Consider the following 21,918-nt stretch of genomic DNA (forward strand, 5'->3'; position numbering starts at 1 on the left):
TGCTGCACTAAAGCACTTAATTTTACTTTGAATTTTTTTTTCAATAGGAGGTATGTAAACTGCAGGAAGTCCTTGGAGGGGGTGCTGGGCAGATTCTCCAGAACGAACAGGGCTAAAGGAGTTAAATTATGAGGATAGGATGCATAGTATAGGCTTGTGTTTCTTTGAGTATAGGTGATCTCACTGAGGTGTTGATATACCTATCAATTCCTCCAATAAAAGGCGAAGAGTTACGAAGGTGACTAAAGGTTTTTATTGACTAAATAACAGAGCCCACTCTCGTGGGTGATCCGATCCAAGCAGGAGGAATACCAGCCAGTCACTCACCTTTATACCTGGCCTGGTGGGTGGAGCCAAGGCGGAGTCGGCAGTGGTCATCCCAGGTATAGCAGTGTGGCAAGAGGCGACCTCGTACCGTGATACAATAGTGGTCAGTGATACAATTATAACGAACAGTGGTGAACAGTGCTAACTACTAACAGTGATATGATAGTGAACGTGGTTTACCACATTCACCCCTTGTTTAGAATTAAGTCCGGCGGGGTGAAGTGTACTACCAATTCTGGTAGGTCAGTCTGTCCGGAGGCTTCGTAAGCCTCTCCGATCGCCGCAGCGGTGGTGTTGCCTTATCCGGTGCTGGTGCCTTATCCGGTGTTGATGCTGGTGTTTGCGTGGTCGGCGAGGGCTCGTGGGGTTCCGGCATGCCGTCTACCTGGGCTGGGGTTGGGGGGGGTGGTGGCGGTGTTTCCGGATCGGCTGAGGGTGCGAGGTCTCGTAGGGAGACAGTGTCCTCCCGCCCGTCTGGGTACGCCACGTAGGCGTACTGGGGGTTGGCGTGCAGGAGGTTCACCCTCTCGACCAGGGGGTCCGTTTTATGGGCCCTCACGTGTTTCCGCAGCCAGACCGGCCCCGGGGCGGTCAGCCAGGTTGGTAGAGTGGTTCCCGTAGTCGACTTCCTGGGGAAAACGAACATTCGTTCATGGGGGGTGGTGTTAGTGGCCGTGCAAAGTAATGACCGGATGGAGTGCAGCGCTGTCGGGAGGACTTCTTGCCAGCGGGAGGTTGGGAGGCCCTTAGACTTTAAGGCTAAGAGGACGGCCTTCCATACCGTCGCGTTCTCTCTTTCCACCTGACCGTTACCTCTGGGGTTGTAGCTGGTGGTCCTGCTTGCTGCAATACCTCTCTCTAGGAGGAATTGCCGGAGTTCCTCGCTCATGAAGGAGGAGCCCCGGTCGCTGTGTATATAGTTCGGGAACCCGAACAAGGCGAAGAGGGCATTCAGGCACTTAATGACCGTGCTACTGGTCATGTCGGGGCAGGGGAAGGCAAAGGGGAAACGGGAGTACTCATCAACGATGTTGAGGAAGTACACATTACGGTCAGAGGACGGGAGGGGCCCCTTAAAGTCGATGCTCAGGCGCTCGAAGGGGCGGGTGGCCTTGATCAGGCTTGCTCGGTCCGGCCTATAGAAGTGCGGTTTGCACTCCGCACAGGTCTGGCAGTTCCTGGTCATGGTCCTGACCTCCTCGATGGAGTAGGTCAGGTTGCGGGCCTTAATGAAATGGTAGAGTCTGGTGACTCCGGGGTGGCAGGGCTGGTCGTGGAGGGTCTGAAGCCTATCGATATGCGCGCTGGCACATGTCATTCGTGAAAGGGCATCAGGGGATTCGTTCAGCTTGCCTGGCCGGTACAAGATCTCATAATCGTAGGTGGAGAGCTCGATTCTCCATCTCAAAATCTTGTCATTCTTGATTTTGCCCTTCAGCTTGTTATTAAACATGAAAGCCACCGAACGCTGGTCGGTGAGGAGGGTAAATCGTTTGCCTGCCAGGTAGTGCCTCCAGCGCCGTACTGCCTCCACGATCGCCTGGGCCTCTTTCTCGACCGACGAATGTCGGATCTCGGGGCCCTGTAGGGTCCTTGAGAAGAAGGCCACTGGCCTCCCCTCCTGGTTTAGGGTGGCGGCTAAGGCGAAGTCGGATGCGTCGCTCTCCACCTGGAAGGGGATGGACTCGTCCACTGCGTGCATCGTGGCCTTGGCTATGTCTCCCTTAATGAGGGAGAAGGCCGCGCACGCCTCCTCCGTGAGGGGGAAGGAAGTGGCTTTCAGGAGGGGTCTGGCTTTGTCCGCGTAATTGGGTACCCATTGGGCATAGTAGGCGAAAAGCCCCAGGGTTCTCCTAAGTGCTTTAGGGCAGTGGGGGAGGGGTAGCTCCATGAGGGGGCGCATTCTTTCTGGGTCGGGGCCGATGATTCCGTTCTCCACTACGCAGCCGAGGATGGCAAGGCGCGTGGTGTTAAACACGCATTTCTCCTTATTGTAGGTGAGGTTCAGCCGTTGGGCCGTACGGAGGAATTTCTCCAGATTCGCGTCATGTTCCTGCCGGTCGCGGCCGCAGATAGTGACGTTATCTAGGTAGGGGAATGTAGCCTGCAGTTCGTTCTGGTCAACCATCTGGTCCATCTCCCTTTGGCAGACCGAGACCCCATTAGTGACACCGAAGGGGACCCTAAGGAAGTGGTATAGGCGCCCATTCGCCTCGAAGGCGGTATACTGGCGGTCCTCAGGGTGGATAGGGAGTTGGTGGTAGGCCGACTTCAGGTCGATGGTCGAGAATACTTTATACTGTGCAATCTGATTGACCATGTCAGATATGCGGGGGAGGGGGTATGCGTCCAGCTGGGTATATCTGTTTATGGTCTGGCTGTAGTCGATGACCAGGCGGTTTTTATCGCCGGTCTTTACGACTACGACCTGGGCACGCCAGGGGCTGCTGCTCCCCTCGATAATGCCCTCTTTCAGGAGGCGCCGCACCTCAGAGCTAATGAAGGCTCTGTCCCCGGCGCTATACCGCCTGCTCTTGGTAGCGACGGGTTTGCAGTCAGGGGTAAGGTTAGCAAACAGAGAGGGTGGCGGGACCTTGAGGGTGGAGAGGCTGCAGGTGTTACGCGGTGGGCGGTTTAACGTTTGCTGGTTGTTGACTGTGAGTGGGGGGAGGGGTCCACCGTATGCTAGGGTTACGCTTTGGAGGTGGGATTGGAAGTCCAGCCCTAGTAGGACGGCAGCGCAGAGATGGGGGAGGACGAGGAGTTTAAAGTTTTTATACTCCGTGCCCTTAACCGACAGGGTCACGACACAGTAGCCGCTGATGTCCGTGGCGTGGGACCTCGATGCCATCGAGATTCGGCTGCGCGTTGGTAGGACAGAGAGGGAGTAGTGGCTCACCGTGTCTGGGTGGATGAAACTCTCCGTGCTTCCGCTGTCGAACAGGCAGGTCGTGGCGTGGCCGTTCACTTTGATGTCCATCATTGACTTGGACAGATGGTGCGGGCGGGCTTGGTCCAGGGTGACGGAAGCTAGTGTGTAGCTGAGCGAGTCGTTGTCATCTGCGGGCGAGGCGGTCGGGCGTGGTGAGTAAAATGGCGTCTCCCACGAGGTAGGGCAAAATGACGGGGAAGATGGCTGCCCCCGTAGCTCACATGAGGCACTATTGGGGTCGGTTGCCTTAATCAAAGATGGCCGCCCCCATGACTCATGTGCGGGGATGCTGGCCTCAGTTGCCCTAAACAAAGATGGCCGCCCCCATGACTCATGTGTGGGGATGCTGGCCTCAGTTGCCCTAAACGAAGATGGCCGCCCCCATAGTTCGCATGCGGCACTGCTGGCCTCTGAGGATCCGCTCCTGCAGGCCTTGGAGAAGTGGCCTTTCTTCAGGCAGGTTTTGCATATGGAGTTCTTGGCTGGGCAGCGCGACCTCGGGTGCTTCTCCTGGCCACAAAAAAAACAGCCGGCGGCCCGATCGCGGATGCCCGATGTCGGGGCCGGTGCCGGGGGTGGCGGGGCCGGTCGGGTCCGGGACGCCGACGCAGAGGTAGGTCCCGGGGGCGGCGCTGGGAAGGGTGCTGTGGTAGGGGTCGGGCCCGAGTCCCAGGGTCGCAAGCAGTACCTGGTGAATGCTTCCTGATCTTGGCGGGCCACTTCCAGGGAGATAGCGAGGGCTTCAGCTTTTTCCATGCTGAGGTCTTTAGCTTCCAGCAGTCTTTGCCGTGAGTACTCGGACCGTAGGCCTTTCAGGAATGCGTCGCGGATATTATCTTCAGTATTTTCGGCTGCCGACACCGATTTAAAGTCACAGTTCCTGGCGAGTGCATATAGCGCCTGTGAGAATTCGGCTACTGATTCTCCTGGCTGTTGCGGCCGTGATCTTAGGAGGTGCCTAGCGTACATGTAGTTTACCGGGGTCCGGTACTTCTGTTTCAGCAGGTTGATGGCGGTCTCGTAGGTAGTCATGTCCTCGATGAGAGTGTATACTCTCGGGCTCAGTTGTGCCTGCAGGACACTTAGTTTGGATGCCTGAGGGACGCTGGATTCTCTCAGGTATGATTCGAAGCAGACCAGCCAGTGTTTAAAGTCTGCGGCTGAGTTTGCTGCTCGTGGGTTCAGGTCCAGGTACGGCGGTCTGAGGGCTCGCAGCCAAGCTGGCTGGTGTGGCTGTGCTCCTGGGAGCTGCGCTGGTGGCTCCTCCGCCGGTTGTGACTCGTTGTCGGACATCATTAAATTTAGTCAATAAAATTGATATACCTATCAATTCCTCCAATAAAAGGCGAAGAGTTACGAAGGTGACTAAAGGTTTTTATTGACTAAATAACAGAGCCCACTCTCGTGGATGATCCGATCCAAGCAGGAGGAATACCAGCCAGTCGCTCACCTTTATACCTGGCCTGGTGGGTGGAGCCAAGGCGGAGTCGGCAGTGGTCATCCCAGGTATAGCAGTGTGGCAAGAGGCGACCTCGTACCGTGATACAATAGTGGTCAGTGATACAGTTATAACGAACAGTGGTGAACAGTGCTAACTACTAACAGTGATACGATAGTGAACGTGGTTTACCACAGGTGTTTAAGATAAAAGTAAAACTCGCATTTCTATAGCACCATTCACGCCCTCAGGGATGCCCCAAAGCGCTTTACAGCCAATGAAGTACTTATTGAAGTGTGGTCACTGTTATAATGTAGGAAATGCAGCAGCCAATTTGCACACAGCAAGCTCCCACAAATTGAGGGATAAATATTGGGCAGGACACCTGGGAGAACTCCCCCTGCTCTTTTTCAAAATAGTGCCATGGGATCTTTTACATCCACCTGAGAGAGCAGACAGGGCCTCGGTTTAACTTCTCATCCGAAAGACAGCACCTCCAACAGTGCTGCACTCCCTCAGCACTGTGAGTGTCAGCCTAGATTTGTTATAGTGCAGGTCTCATGGAGCGGGACTTGAGCCCACAACCTTCGGACTCCGAGGCAAGAATGCTACCCACTGAGCCACGGCTGATAGCGAATGATTGAAGGAGTTGATCGGGTAAATGGAGAGAAACTATTTCCTCTGATGGGAGAGTCTAGAACAAGGGGGCATAACCTTAACATTAGAGCCAGGTCGTTCAGGGGTGATGTCAGGAAGCACTTCTTCACACAAAGGGTGGTGGAAATCTGGAACTCTCTCCCCCAAAAAGCTGCTGAGGCTGAGGGGTCAATAGAAAATTTCAAAACTGAGATTGATAGATTTTTGTTAGGCCAGGGTATTAAGGGTTACGGAACCAAGGCAGGTAGATGGCGATAAGATACAGATCAGCCATGATCTAACTGAGCAGCGGAACATGCTCGAGGGGCTGTATGGCCTCCTCCTGTTCCTATATTCCTGGGCGGTCAGATAACGAGAGATAAGCAAAGGTGCATTTCAATTCAATTTCAATTTCAATTTTATTTGCCATATGTAACTAGTACAATGGAATGCTTACTCCCCGATCACTCCCACAATAAGCTGTGGGAGCTCACAGAGACACGTCGCTATTCTCCAGCGCCATGTTCAGAAAAAGTCAATTCAATGGCATCCAATGGCGGTGGGAACGCGATGTCCCTCAGCCGCTCCGTCACCGCGGCCTCCTCCTCACTGTTGCCGGCTCCACGATGTGGTGGCCTGCTTCTCCCGCTCACGGTCCGGCCTCTGGCCACCATGCCCGGCTCTCCCTCCTCCCAGTCGGACTGCGAGCTTCCCGCCGAGGAGCTGCCGGCCTACGTGCTGTAGCGGGTCGTCGTGGCTGCTGCTGCTGCGCTGCCTCCGCCCGACTCGACGAACACATTGTCGTGATGTATAAGCTCCGGTCGCCGTGGCCTCTTCCTCACTGTCGCCGGCTCCACGGCCCGACGGCCCGGGGCCTGCTTCTCCCGCTCACGGTCCGGCCTCTGGCCACCATGCCCGGCTCCCCTCCTCCCAGTCGGAATGCGAGCTTCCCGCCGAGGAGCTGCCGGCCGACGTGCTGTAGCGGGTCGTCATGGCTGCTGCTGCTGCTTGTTGCTGCTGCACTGCCTCCGCCTGACTCGCCGAACACATCGCTCCGGCAGCGGGAGCGGGCGGCGGGGGAGTGGGCCATCCGAAGCAGGGAGAGCGCTTACCTCCGGATCGCCTCAGTCGCCATCTTGACTCACATTTACATTGCAAGGTTCGTGTTGATGTGAAATGGGTCTCTACACCCTTCACGCCCGGCTCATTCGGACTTTTACACCATAACTGCAGCATTGGCCGGTACCAAGAGAAACCGTCGCACACTGACATTAGGGGGTAGATTTCCAACCCGCCGCCCAGGCGTGAAGGTGGCATTGCGAATCCCACACCCGTTATGGAAACTGCCTGATGCTCATTCCCATTTAGTGGAAATGTAAATTGAGTGGTTTCTTTAATGTGATGCTTGTCCGCAACATCATTTTTACGATGAAAATCTACGCCTACGTTCGTAGTGTGGATTCAGAGGAGTCTCAGTAATTATTAATTTATGTGAAGTTCTCAAGAATATCCAGTGTTGAAAACATTTCGATAGAATTTAGCAGCCTTGACAGCTTATCTCATAAATTTCCTAGACCAGTTTGGACACATCAAGGTTGCTTTAAGTCTCCTTTGATCTAATAGTAACTATTTATGGTTAAAGTGGTGCAGAGAGACATTCCAACCCGGGTTTACAGTAGCCTTAATGGTTGGTTGCAGTTAGCAGTCGGCTGTGATAAGAGACAAAGTTGGATTAACGCCCAAATTATGCTGCTTTTAAAGGCTGAGCCTAGTATCTTGTGTTTCGTGTCTAAAATGTTAAAAGGATTCGATAGGGTGGCTACGGAGAAACTGTTTCCTCTGGTGGGGGAACTCAGAACGAGGGGCCATCATCTTAAAATTAGAGCCAGGCCGTTCAGGAGGGAAATCAGGAAGCACCTTTTCACACCAAGTGTCGTGGACATCTGGAATTCACTCCCCCAAAAGGCCGTGGATGCTGGGGGGACGATTGGAGCTTTCAAGACTGAGATTGATAGAGTTTTGTTGGGTAAGGGTATCCAGGTATATGGAGCAAAGGCGGGTACATTTTTTTTTTTATTCGTTTATGGGATCTGGGCATCGCTGGCAAGGCCAGCATTTATTGCCCATCCCTAATTGCCCCTTGAGAAGGTGGTGGTGAGCCGCCTTCTTGAACCGCTGCAGTCCGTGTGGTGAAGGTGCTCCCACAGTGCTGTTAGGGAGGGAGTTCCAGGATTTTGACCCAGCGACGATGAAGGAACGGCCGATATACTTCTAAGTCAGGATGGTGTGTAACTTGGAGGGGACCTTGGAGGTGGTGGTGTTCCCATGCGCCTGCTGCCCTTGTCCTTCTAGGTGGTAGAGGTCGCGGGTTTGGGAGGTGCTGTTGAAGAAGCCTTGGTGAGTTGCTGCGGTGCATCTTGTAGATGGTACACACTGCAGCCACGGTGCGCCGGTGGTGGAGGGAGTGAATGTTTAAGGTGGTGGATGGGGCGCCAATCAAATGGGCTGATTTGTCCTGGAGTTGAGGTACAGATCAGCCTTGATCTAATTGAATTGCGGAGCAGGCTGGAGGGGGTGAATGGCCTCCTCCTATTCCTAATGTTCTTTCAAAGTTGTTAGATCTGCCCAGAGTTGATTTTCAGATGTTGAAGTGGTCATTGGTTAATACAGAGCTAGTATTAAGGGTATATATTAGCACTAACTTGACTAGGAAATCTCATCTTTGTGCAGAGTCGTCCCTCGCGCTTCGTTATTTTTGTGTGATGCAGGCAAAACCTTTTTATTTTCTCTTTGACTCTGTTCATTTAAAAAAGAAATGGTTGGCTTTGACTACACGGGTGAGAAGGTCTTTGGATGTGGGCGTGATATAGGCGAAGTGAAATTTTCTAATGGAAACCTGGCAGCTACAAGTTCAGCGAAAGGAATGTGCAGATGGTAAGGCTGCCTCCTGGGGAAAGATAGAATGACAGAGTAAATTATGCATCTAGCATTCAAACACATTGAGCAACGTCGAACTAAAGGGCATTGTGTTCCCCTTGTGAAAGAAAGAATCCTCAAACTTAGGTTTATACGACACTTTTCATGTCCTCAGGATAGCCCAAAGAGCATCGCCGCCACTGAATTACTTTTTCAAGTGTAGTCACTGTTGTTTTGTAGGTAAACGCTGCAGCCAATTCACACGTAACAGGGCCCCACAAACAGCATGTTGATGAATGGCTAGTTGATATGCTTTGTTGATCTGTTGAATGATGAATGTTGTTCCAAGGAATCTGGGGAAATTTCTTTCCTTCTTTGAAACAGTGGCCGTGGGATCATGAACGCCCACCTTAACAGGGAGACTGAGCCTTGGTTTAACATCTCGTTTCAAAAAAATGGCGCCTCCAACAGTGCACTGCTAGGTTAGAATTTGTGCTCAAGTGTCTTGTCATGGGGGGCTTGAACCCAAGACTTTCTGGCTCCAGAAACAGGAGTGCTACCAACTGAGCCAAGCTTCACACTTACTAATGATAATAATAATAAGGGGTCATTCCACAGTCAACCACTCTCAAAGCACTTTGGTCAGAAAGCCACTAGCTCCCAGTGCCTGATTTTTGGTCCTTTTAAATAAACAAACAGATAAGCGGTGGCCTCGGAAATGTTGGCGTGATTATGCATGCTCGTAACCAGGGAGATTGAAACCAGTCGCAACTCGCTGACCTGACGCTAGTCAAGTTCCCGCTAGGTTTATGATGGTAGCATTTGTAAAAAGGGGCCGCTTCTGACGGACTTCATTTGTTGAGATACATTTATATCAGCAACAACAACTTGCATTTATATAGCGCCTTTAATGTGGTAAACAGTCTCAAAGTGACTCACAGGAGTGTTTATCAAACAAAATTTGACACTGAGCCACATAAGAAGATATTAGGGCAGGTGACCAAAAGCTTGGTCAAAGAGGTAGGTTTTATGGAGCGTCTTAAAGGAGGAAAGAGAGGTAGAGAGATGGAGAGGTTTAGGGAGGGAATTCCAGAGCTTAGGGCCCAGGCAGCTGAAGGCATGGCTGCCAATGGTGGAACGATTAAAATCAGGGATGCGCAAGAGGCCAGAATTGGAGGAGTGCAGATATCTCAGAGGGCTGTAGGGCTGGAGGAGGTTACAGAGATAGGGAGGGGGCGAGGCCAAGGCAGGATTTACTAACAAAGGTCAGAATTTTAAAATCGATGCGGTGCCGGACCAGGGACCAATGTATGCTGTTATATTACCGAGTATTAAGCCCGGGTACCTCATCTGAACAGTCCTGTGAGAAAGTAATTTGTAAAAGGACAGATGTTGCATGAATTCGCCCTCTTAACGAAGATTATTTCGAGAAACAAAATCTATTTTGGTCTCCCATACGTCAAGCCCAGCACTGAAAGCAAGCACAGAATAAAACGGTCATGACTTCTTAACAACTGCACCCTATCCATTCCTGCTTGCTTAACCGGACTCTTGCTAGTTATATAACTATTCCAGATGTTTATCCAAGTGGGATAATTGTCCACCAGTAAACAGTTCTGTTTTGAATATAATCCAGGACAGGCTAGAGATCTTTGTGTGAGAACTGTCATGTCATTCTTGGGGTGGTCTGGAAGCTCATGTGGCTGCTTAAATTTACACCCACTCAGATAGCCATCAGGTTTATTGCCACGGTTAGTTGTTGCTTTAACTAATTGCCTTGGTTGGACAGGTCTGGCAGCAGGAAGAAATCTCCCGCACTCTGTTTAAACCTTTAGCTGAAAGTGGCGAGGTTGATCATGATGGTAAAAGGGATTGTATTTGAAATCTTACACCTGTATGCTATCTCTGTCAGACTTTCCCACTATAAATCCCTGTGTCCACACGTACAATGGAAACCTCCTATGGACAATTGCCAGCCCTAGTGCAGAAGGTTGTGGGTTCAAAGTCCCACTCCAGAGACTTGAGCACGTAATCTAGACTGACGCTCCCGCTACAGTGTTGAGGGAGTGCTGCACCGTCGGAGGTGCCGTCATTCCAATGAGACGCAGCCGCAGCGCCCCTTTAAATAGCGCCCCGCGAGCAGAGATCGGCCCGGTTCGCGACCCGTGAGGCTAGCGCTGACATCGCCCATGGCAGCCTCGTGGAGCACAGCCGAATTTCTGCCGCCGGGCGCTAAGGGGTCACGTCACTCAGAGATGGCGTCATCGCCAGCGGCTGGGGCGCTACCGGCGGGGGCGCGTCGCTATTGGGTAGCGCCTCAGCAGCGGCCCGCCGAATTTCTCGGGAGGCGCTATTATCGCCCCCCCCAGACGATAAGCCCTTTGTGCCCCATTAGCGCCCCCAGAGGCACTGACTGCAGGTGAAAAGGAGCTGAATTTCGCCCCCTGTATATCATCGGCCCACATTTATAATGGGACTACCCGTGCGAACTCGCGCACTGTAATTACACCCTCCTGCTAGCAGTGACACTGCAGTCCCGCCACAGTGGGGTGGGTGTAATCACAGCGCGACAAGGTTTTTTAAATAAAATTCACATGCCATGTAGGAGACCCGATATCAAAGAATAATTATACTGCCTCAAGGAGGACTGACCTCCCTTTAAGCTTCAAAGTTCATATCTGTCATGCCCTAACATAATACAGTGTTCAGTCCAGCATCTGGTAATCATCAAACATGACAGCGAAATATATCATAATGAATTGTTAAATATTACAGCACAACTTTGAGACGAGCGGATCTGGCAAAATTAACAAAGGCCTGTATGACTTGTCTTAAAAAAGTGCTAATGCCGTTAAATCATTTAGTGAGCCAATTTCTATTAGATGTAATACGGTGCAACTTTGTTTACGTGTATCTGGTTTACACTATTACATATATTTATGACTTTTCTGAGGTAACTGTTATGACTCACTGCAGAGCTCCGTGTGATTGAACTGCCTATCGGCAATTCGGATGGGAAGGCCATCATCCCCCATCACATGGTTTTTCCATCCTTCATATTTAATTAAAATTATTAGACGGGAAATCGCACAACCTGCAAATTGGGGGTGTTGACCTCTCTGCGCCCGAATTCTTTATGGCCGCCCCCCACAATGCGCGAAGCTCAGTGCCCGAGAGCGCTAAAAAGTGACCCTTATGTCAGGTATTTAAATACGAGGCCATATTGGGAGTAATTTTCAACTTCACGGCCTGGGCGGTAACCTGTTGGAGCGAATCACCTGTCCGTTGTCGAACTGCAACCCCCCCCTGCCTCCCCACCCCGCCACCTGCCCAATTTTTATTTCATTGAAAGCAAAGGAACAAAAATGGGGCGGATTCTGCAAAGCAGTGGCCAATCCATTCCCACAGGATAGTGCCCGGGCACTGAAGTTGAAAATTACGCCCATAATCCAGGCTGACACTCACAGTGCAAGTACTGAGGGAGTGCTGCACTGTCAGAGGTGCCGTCTTTTCAATGAGATGTTAAAACCTGCCCTCTCAGGCGGACGTAAAAGATCCCACCGCCACTATTTCAAAGAAGAGCAGGGGGAGTTCTCCCTGGTGTCCTGGGGGCAATATTTATCCCTCAACCAACATCACTAAAACAGATTATCTGGTCATTTATCACATTGCTGTTTGTGGGAGCTTGCTGTGCTCAAATTGGCTGCCGCGTTTTTCTACATTACAACAGTGACTGCACTTCAAAAAAGCGCGTTGCAGCCAATGAAGTACTTTTGACGTGTAATCATGGTTGTAATGTTGGCAGCGTGGCAGCCAATTTGTGCACAGCAAGGTCCCACAAACAGCAATGGGATAAATGGCCAGATAATCTATTTTTTAGATGTTGGTTGAGGGAAAAATATTGGCCAGGACACCAGGAAGTGCTCCCCTGCTGTTCTTCGAAAAGGTGCTGAGGGATCTTTTATGTCCACCTGAGAAGGCAAAGGGAGCCTCACCAGAAAGACAGCACCTCCGACAGTGCAGCACTCCCTCAGCACTGTACCGGGAGTGTCAGCCTAGATTATGTGCTCAAGTCACTGGAGTGGGACTTTGAACCCACAGCCTTCTGACCCACGGCTGCCCATAGGAGGTTTCTATTGTACGTGTGGTCACAGGGATTTATATTTGGAAAAGTTGACAGAGATAGCATACAGGTGTAAGATTTCAAATACAATCCCTTTTACCATCACGATCAACCTCACCACTTTCAGCTAAAGGTTTAAACAGAGAGCGGGAGATTTCTTCCTGCTTCCAAACCTGTCCAACTAAGGCAATTGTAGTGTATGTACCCGTCTACCTTTAAGAGAACTATTGTATGTAACCGTTCACCTTTAAGAGAACTATTTTAGGTGTGGCACTACTTTGTTTGGTTTCTGTATACGGTAATACCGACGGTGACCACACGAGTATATAAGTGTTGTGCCAGGAGTTATTGGGCAGATTCGCCCTGACCTTCGAATAGTAAAGTCCTGTTTTAAGTTACTCTTGGAGTCTGTGTATTAATTAACTAAACAACCCACAGACTTTACAGTGGCGACGAGTCCGATCGTACCCTGCGGCAACAATAATTCCGAAGCAGTTAACGAGCGTCGAGAAGAGGCAACCGCCCTCGTCATTCTGCTGGGAGAAAACTCGAGTCTGCAGAGCTGGAAAGGAGGAAGAATTCAGAGACAAAGACTTCCATCAGCAACAGGCACTGACTGTCCCTTCTGCCACGGTGAGGAGTGAGCCGATCAGCACGAGAAGCAAGGCGGCCACGGTGACTGTGAGTAAGGGAAAAGTAAAAAGAATAACCAGAGGATAAGGGCGGTGCACTCGACCACGGTCGAGGGGGAAAGGAGCCAGACAGAGGTCGGGCCCAGAGGCGCTGAGACTGGGGCAGCGTGGAGCAAGGAAGCCGCGGTACAGACAGGCTGGGGACGCAACGGCGTCGTGAGACAGCTAGACCGCGACCGGCGAAAAAGGCCGGGCAGCGACCGAAGCCACGAAGCGCTGCGACCGGGAGCGTAGGCGCGGGAAGATATAAAAACTCAGCCGCAGCCGGGGAGGGAAGCACCGGACTGCGAGACGGCTGGGAGAGGCGTTTGGGAGCCGAGCGAGCGGGAGAGGCAGAGCCGACCAAGGGAGACTGCGCGAGAGCCAGTCCAGCGGCTGAAACTGTTCTCCGTCAACGGGGTGTACCCAGCGCCGGTAGAGCCGAGCGAGCGGGAGAGGCAGAGCCGACCAAGGGAGACTGCGCGAGAGCCAGTCCAGCGGCTGAAACTGTTCTCCGTCAACGGGGTGTACCCAGCGCCGGTACAGCCGAGAGAGCGGGAGAGAGACCGAGCCCGAGCAAGGGGAACTGAGCGAGAGCCAGCCCAGCGGCTGAACCTGTTCGCCGTCAACGGGGTGTACCCAGCACCGGTTGCCTTGCCGAGAAAAGGGAAAGCACTGAAGCCGACGCGCAGGCTGTGAATCTGAAAGCCAGCGGCCGTCGCCTGTGGGGGAAAGTGTACCCCTCCCGCTAGGGAAGAAACGCGGGAAGCCGCCATTAGGCGGGGAAGAAGACAGAAGCGGGAAACCGCCATTGAAGTGGGCGGGGAGAGAAGATAAGCGCGGGAAACCGCCATTTTCGCGGGAAAACCGCCATCTTAGAAAAAAAAATAAGTTAAAGAAATAATTCGGGGTGTTATCAGAAAGAGAGGAAGATGCCTAAGCGTGGTAACATCAACGATTTTAATGCCGAGGTAGAAGACTGGGCCACGTACGTGGAACGCATCGAGATCTATTGTGAGGCCAATAAAATAGAAGAAAGTGACAAAGCTATAACCTTGCTAAACTCGATGGGCGCGAAGACATACGGGCTCTTGAAGCATCTAATATCACCAGCTAAACCGGCGGATCAGACTTTCGATGATATTGTGGCTGTTCTGAAGGATCACTTGAACCCCACACCGTTGATGTTGGCGGAACGATTCAAATTCTATGCGAGAACGCAACGGAAAGACGAAAGCAACGCAGAATACTTGGTCGAACTGCGTAGACTAGCGAAATACTGCCAGTTTGGAGGGAATCTGACAGAGGCATTGCGAGACAAGTTCATGTGCGGGTTGGCAAAGGAAGGAACGCAAAAGCGACTACTCGAAGAGAACGACCTTACACTTGACAGGGCTGTCCTTATTGCAGCATCGCACGAAGCCGCAGCGAAGGGAACTGCGGAAATGCAGCTAAAGACAGCAGCACTAAGTGTGGATCAAATTACCTCGCCAACAACAAAATGCTATCGTTGTGGGAAGACAACACACGACCAGAACCAATGCTGGTTTAAGAACCAGGAATGTAGGAAATGTGGCAAACTGGGTCACATAGCTAAGGTATGCCGGTCAGGGAAGAAGACCAACAACCAAAGGACCAACAACCAAAGGAAGCCATCACAGGAAAAGTACAACAAGGTACACAAGGTGGCTGAGAAGAGTTCAGACGAACAGAATTCAGACTCAGACCCAAACGGCCAGGAGCTGGGTAGTCTGAGAATTCACAATGTGAGTAAGGAAGCTGACCTACAAACTATCTGGGTCACGCTAAAAATAGCTGGAATCCAAGTGAAAATGGAGTTGGACACTGGATCAGCTCTATCAGTCATAAATCGAAGGGATTACCACCGGCTATTCTCACATATACCCTTAAGAGATACCAAGTTCGTATTGCAGACATACACGGGGCATAAAGTATACCCCATGGGAAAGATAAGAGTCAAAGTGAGAGATAGGGGTAAAGAACACCCAAGAATGAACTTATACGTACTACATGAGGGAGGATCACCACTTCTAGGACAGGAGTGGATCAAGAAAATAGACATGGAATGGCACTATCTAAAAGCCATAACGAGTGAGGACTCGGTGCAGACAATCAGCTCAGATTCTGAAACGGATGACGATAAGACCAACCCAAATATGAAAGACAAGGCTGAAATGGACTTGCCGACGAAGGTTGGAAAAACGAAGGCATGCATAAAGGCTTATGCTCCAGAGAAGAACAAAGTTTCAGAACAGAACTCCACCGAACAACGACAACCTAGTTCGACAGAAAATTCTGAGCCTGTTCAAGTTACGGATCACATCTCCCTTATGCTGTTCAGGAGTTAGAATATTTGCAGGAAGAAGCAAATGAAGAGGAATCTGCAGGAAGCCAGGATTTTATTCCAGTTCTTCTCTACGACTCCTTACAAGCAGAGTGTGAGAAGTTGAAAGAACAGTATGAACAGGCCCAGGCTACAATTCTGGAAGGGGTTAACTCGGCAACCTCCGAAAAGCTAGTTTCAGTGGAAGCATATGAGCAACTGAAGGTTGAACATGAGCAAGAAGTCCAAAGGCTGCAGGAAATTCTTGATGAGCTCAAGGCCAAGACAGACTCATCGGTAGAAGTTCCATCCATAGATGAGAAATTAGAGGTGAAAGACATGGCAGAACATGAAAGACAAGATGTACAAGAACTCATAAAAATATTAAAGGAAACCCAAGACAAATATGGGGCGGCAATGACCGAGATTCAACAACTTGAAGAACAGATTCAACTGGGAATCCGTTCAGTGGAAGAAAAGGGAACTGTAAGAAACACAGAGACTGTAAGAATGGCCTCTGAACATGAGCTAGAGAGCATCAAGGCGCAACTTCTGCGAGCGCTGGAAGCCAAAGTACAAGAGGAAAAGAAGGTGAAAGCATTGGAGGAAAAGGTGGATGAAATGGAGAAGACTCTGACCCACAGTGTTCCCGTGGAAGAGTTAACGGTCAGCCAACTCCTTCATATGCTGAAGGACAAGACTCTACAATGGGAACAATCTGAACACGAGCTTCAATCTTCAAAGGGAAGGAGTTCGGAGCTCTCAAAAGTTATGGAAATAGCTGAGGTTGCAACACAGATTTTACAGGGATGCCAAAAGTACGCTGAATCACGTCAATGTGAACAGCAGAATGTTGAAACAGCTGCTCCAGTAGAAGGATTGAATAGCCTGATCAATCAATCCCCGAGGGAAGGGGAAGTATTGAAATCACAAACGAGGTCATTAGTGAAGGATTGGCAGGAAACCCAGGAAGAGCGGGATGAATATGAACGCATGAAGAAGTCTCTTCAGGAAAGATGTCTAGGGAGGGAACAACAGTCGGCTAACGTCCAGTTGGGTACGGAAGAAGTAGCAGGCCCTCTCGCTAGACTAGCTCAGGACGACACCGAATATTACCATGACCTGTTGAGTGACACGGAATATTACGATGACTTGGTCTGCCCAGCTTGTGATGAAAACTCCCAAAGTGCAGAAATCAGGATGAAGCACTTAAAGTCTAAGGAACATAGGGAGATGGTGGCGCTACAGTTGGCAGCGGATAAGGGAGCCCCGAGAGTCTCCAAGAAGCAGAAAAGAAAAAGACGAAGCAGAAGACGATAACCATCTAATCATTATCACTTCTATCAGATCATGCACGTGGGCCCACGAAGGGGGCCAAATCAGTTGGAAAGTAGGAAAAATTACCAAGGCAGTCCAGCTGTTTGTAAAAGTCAGCACTGCTGGTTCAGCAGGACGGAAGTTCAAGCTGTTAAGCCAAGGGAAAGACTATTGGATGAGTCACGCTAGAAATGTGAACCGGCTACACCACAGAGATGTTGTTCGGACCGAGTCAAGACCAGAGACTGAATCTGTGAACTGTTCCCGCAGAGACTGAATCTGTGAACTGTTTCCCGCAGAGACTATATCTGTGAATTGTTTTACATGAAGTTGATTATATGTTATGTTTAATGGGGAATAAGTATGTTGTAAGCTAAAAAGGGAGGATTGTAGTGTATGTACCCGTCTACCTTTAAGAGAACTATTGTATGTAACCGTTCACCTTTAAGAGAACTATTTTAGGTGTGGCACTACTTTGTTTGGTTTCTGTATACGGTAATACCGACGGTGACCACCCCAGTATATAAGTGTTGTGCCAGGAGCTATTGGGCAGATTCGCCCTGACCTTCGAATAGTAAAGTCCTGTTTTAAGTTACTCTTGGAGTCTGTGTATTAATTAACTAAACAACCCACAGTCAAATTCTATCCCTAGGTTTTCTCAATAGCAGCACAGATTTTAAGAGTAAAGAATGAATTGTAAAGTTATACAAACCATCGGTTAGGCTACAGTTAGAGGACTGTGGGCAGTTTTAGACACAGACATTATAGAAAGGGCAATTTAACCCTTTTAACCCCGGTATCATTCTGATGCAACTTAACAAACTTCATTAGAGAGACTTCGAAAGATTTTCCATTGAAGCGGTTAAGTTAAATCCATTCACCCTTGTGTTCCCTAATGCAGTTGAATAAGGAGATAAGAAAGCATGGAGTGGGATAAGGGCTGTCAGCCTATCAATCCCACTCCTTCCACACACCTTATCATGGACTCTCCTCCACCTATTCTATCTCTCGATAGAGGGTCCAACATAAACACTCCCTGATCACCAAAGTCGATCAAGCTGACTGGAGGATGTGTATCTGCCTAAGCAGCTCCCTCTGCTGAAGTGGGTTTGCAATCTGTCTCCATCTTTGTGCTCCCTCCCGACATTTACCCAGTGTTAGTGACTCTGCATTTCCCCTCCCCCTATTCACAGAACAAGAACCATCCAGGGATCCTGGAATATTTGATCATAACAACAACTCGCATTTATATAGCGCCTTTAACTCAGTAAAATGTCTCAAGCCGCTTCACAGGAGCGATTATCAGACAAACTCTGGCAGCAAGCCACAAAGGAGACATTAGGACAGGTGACCAAGAGTTTGGTCAAAGAGGTAGGTTTTAGGGAGCGTCTTAAAGGAAGAGAGAGAGGCGGAGAGGTTTAGGGAGGAAATTCCAGGACTTCGGGCCAATGGTGGGGTGGAGGAAATCGGGGATGCAGAAGAGGCCAGAATAGGAAGAACGCAGAGATCTCGGGGTGCGGGAGGTGGGGGGTGGTGGGGTTGTAGGGGCTAGAGGAGGTTACAGAGTTAGGGAGGGGAGAGGCCATGAAGGGATTTGAACAGAACTATGAGAATTTTAAATTTGAGGCGTTGCTGGACCGGGAGCCAATGTAGGTCAGTGAGCACAGGGATGATGGGTGAACGGGATTGAAATGATAACTTTGCCGTATATTTTTGACAGGCCCAGTCACTTTTTATGTGCTCGGCGGGACAAATTACCCTTACCTTCAGTTTCTAGAATAGGAATGTATATGACTGAACACAGTCTGCACCAGTAGAAGAGCCTAGTGTTCAGCGGGCTATTGCGACACCATTTGTTTTTTTTTTACACTTCATCCCATGAGCTTTGAAGTTCGAAGCAAATGGACTTTTCCACCACAATCAAAAATATAATCAGCGGTCCTCAAAGACCCCCAGTTGTGATAGGCCTGAAGACTATTTTCCTGACGTTTTTCTTTTTCTTGGCCTTAAAGCCAATCCCTTGTTGATGAACTCAAATCCACAATTCAGGAAGGTTAACAAAATCCAATTTGAATCAATTTCGTTGCATAAAACTGCACTTTGCGCCACAATTATATTGATTTGCACAAAGACACCTGACATTCTGCGATGTGTTGCCATGGTCACCAATATACAGGTGAGATATAAAATTGAAGGTGCGATACGTCAGACATATACAGTATATTGCAACCAATGCATTGTACAGGCACAGGTCTATCAGCAATCAGTCTACTCCTCGGCCTCTTCCTATGTTGGTCCATAACTAATGGGTAACGAAAGAACTTGCATTTATATAGCGCCTTTCATGACCTCCGGACGTCCCAAAGCACTTCACAGCCAATTAAGTACTTTCGAAGTGTAGTCACTGCTGTCATTTAGGGAAACAAGGCATCAAATTTGCACATAGCAAGATTCCAAGCACAACAATGAGATAAATGACTAGTTAATCTGTTTAACTGTTGAGGGACAAATATTGGGCAGGACACCAGGAAAACACCCCCTGCTCTTTTTCAAATAGTGCCTTAGGCTCTTTTACATCCATCTGAGAGGGCAGGCATGGCCTCAGTTTAATGTCTCATATGAAAGACCGCACCGCCAGCAGTGCAGCACCTCCTCAGTGCTGCACTGAAATGTCAGCCTAAATTATGTGCTCACATCTTTGGAGTGAGGCTTGAAGCCACAACCTTCTGACTCAGAGGGCAGAGTGCTACCCACTGAGCCCTGGGTGACACCAGGTAGTTAATGCATTCGCGGGCATCTGCTAACCATGCTCTGTAATGGTCAATGTTCACCACCAACTGTAGCTCTGATTTACAGCTCATTCTCTCGCAGGTCCACAAAACTGTGGAACTTAGCTGGACCAGCCACATAAATACTGTGGCTCCTACAGCAGGTCAGAGGCTGGGTATTCTGCGGCGAGTGTCTCACCTCCTGACTCCCCCAAAGTCTTTCCACCATTTACAAGGCACAAGTCAGGAGTGTGATGGAATACTCTCCACTTGCCTGGATGAGTGCCGCTCCAACAACACTCAAGAAGCTCGACACCATCCAGGACAAAGCAGCCCGCTTGATTGGTACCCCATCCGCCACCTTAAACATTCACTCCCTCCACCACCGACGCACCGTGGCTGCAGTGTGTACCATCTACAAGATGCTCTGCAGCAACTCGCCAAAGCCTTCTTTGGCAGCGCCTCCCAAATCCGCGACCTCTACCACCTAGAAGGACAAGGGCAACAGGTGCATGGGAACACCACCACCTCCAAGTTTCCCTCCAAGTCACACACCATCCTGACTTGGAAATATATCGGCCGTTCCTTCATTGTCGCTGGGTCAAAGTCTTGGAACTTCCTCCCTAACAGCACTGTGGGAGTACCTTCACCACACGGACTGCAGCGGTTCAAGAAGGCGGCTCACCACCACCTTCTCAAGGGCAACTAGGGATGGGCAATAAATGCTGGCCTTGCCAGCGACGCCCACATCCTGTGAATGAATTTTTTAAAAACTCCTCACCTCCCTCAGTCATTCCTTCCTCCTACAAACTACAGATACTTATAATCTGAGTATGGTGTCAATTAATTGCCGCTTCGCGATTTACCTATTTTTCTGGCCACTCTTTCCAACCTTGGTGGTGTCACAGTTCTCCACCCAGGTTTCTCACTTCCAAAGAAGCAGCCATAAAGACATTGTTTAAGGATGGCCTGTGGAACTGTGGGGAACGTCTTGGGATCCACACAGTTCATTGGCTCCTGGCTCAACAACTGTAACTGGACCATGTCCTCGCATTCGTGACCTAAGTCTTAAAGGAGAGGTACCTTGGTGCAGCTTGTGCCAGGCAACATGTCCTCCAGCAGGAAGCCTTGACACCCTTAGTGTTGTGTACTTTGTGACTTGCAGAGCTTAGACTGCGAGAACAGACACGTTTCCTGAACAAGATGATCTGAGAAAAGCATTTCCTTCAGCTTTGTTTATTTATTAAGTCAGAGGGGAAAAGGACAAAGGATTTTTTTTTTCATTCCTGGGATGTGGGCGTCGCTGGCAAGGCCAACATTTATTGCCCATCCCTAGTTGCCCTTGAGAAGGTGGTGGTGAGCCGCCTTCTTGAACCGCTGCAGACCGTGTGGTGAAGGTGCTCCCACAGTGCTGTTAGGGAGGTAGTTCCAGAATTTTGATCCCGAGTCGATGAAGGATCGGCGATATATTTCCAAGTCAGGATGGTGTATAACTTGGAGGGGGAAGTTGGAGGTGGTGGTGTTCCCATGCACCTGCAGCCCTTGTCCTTCTAGGTGGAAGAGGTCGCGGGTTTGGGAGGTGCTGCTGAAGAAGCCTTGGTGAGTTGCTACAGTGCATCTTGTAGACGGTACACACTGCAGCCACGGTACGCTGGTGGTGGAGGGAGTGAATGTTTAAGGTGGCGGATGGGGTACCAATCAAGCGGGCTGCTTTGTCCTGGATGGTGTCGAGCTTCTTGAGTGTTGTTGGAGCTGCACTCATCCAGGCAAGTGGAGAGTATTCCATCACACTCCTTACTTGTACCTTGTAGATGGTGGAAAGGCTTTGGGGAGTCACCGCAGAATACCCAGCCTCTGGCCTGCTCTTGTAGCCACAGTATTTATGTGGTTGGTCCAGTTAAGTTTCTGGTCAATGGTGACCCCCAGGATATTGATGGTGAGGGATTCGGCGATGGTAATGCCGTTGAATGTCAAGTGGCAGTGGTTAGACGCTCGCTTGTTGGAGATAGTCATTGCCTGGCACTTGTGTGGCGCAAATGTTACCTGCCACTTTTCAAACCAAGCCTGAATGTCGTCCAAGTCTTGCTGCATGTGGGAATGGACTGCTTCATTATCTGAGGAGTTGTGAATGGCACTGAACACTGTGCAATCATCAGCGGACATCCCCACTTCTGACCTTATGATGGAGGGAAGGTCATTGATGAAGCAGCTGAAGATGGTTGGGCCTAAGGCACTGCCCTGAGGAACTCCTGCAGCAATGTCCTGGGGCTGTGATGATTGACCTTTAACCACCACAACCATCTTCCTTTGTACTAGGTTTGATTCCAGCCAGTGGAGAGTTTTCCCCCGATTCCCATTGACTTCAGTTTTACTAAGGCTCCTTGATGCCACACTCGGTCAAATGCTGCCTTGATGTCAAGGGCAGTCACTCTCACCTCACCTCTGG

At 50.1% G+C, this 21,918-nt stretch overlaps 1 protein-coding gene across 2 annotated transcripts in view; it reads left to right on the forward strand.

Moving 5' to 3' along the window:
• The window catches only part of kitlga (kit ligand a), a 168,733-nt gene that overhangs the window by 74,357 nt on the left and 72,458 nt on the right, over positions 1-21,918 (forward strand). The window lies entirely within an intron of this gene.

Source organism: Somniosus microcephalus, chromosome 16, assembly GCF_052327205.1.
Source record: "Somniosus microcephalus isolate GS21.2 chromosome 16, FLI_Smic_1.0, whole genome shotgun sequence".
Classification (NCBI taxonomy): domain Eukaryota; kingdom Metazoa; phylum Chordata; class Chondrichthyes; order Squaliformes; family Somniosidae; genus Somniosus; species Somniosus microcephalus.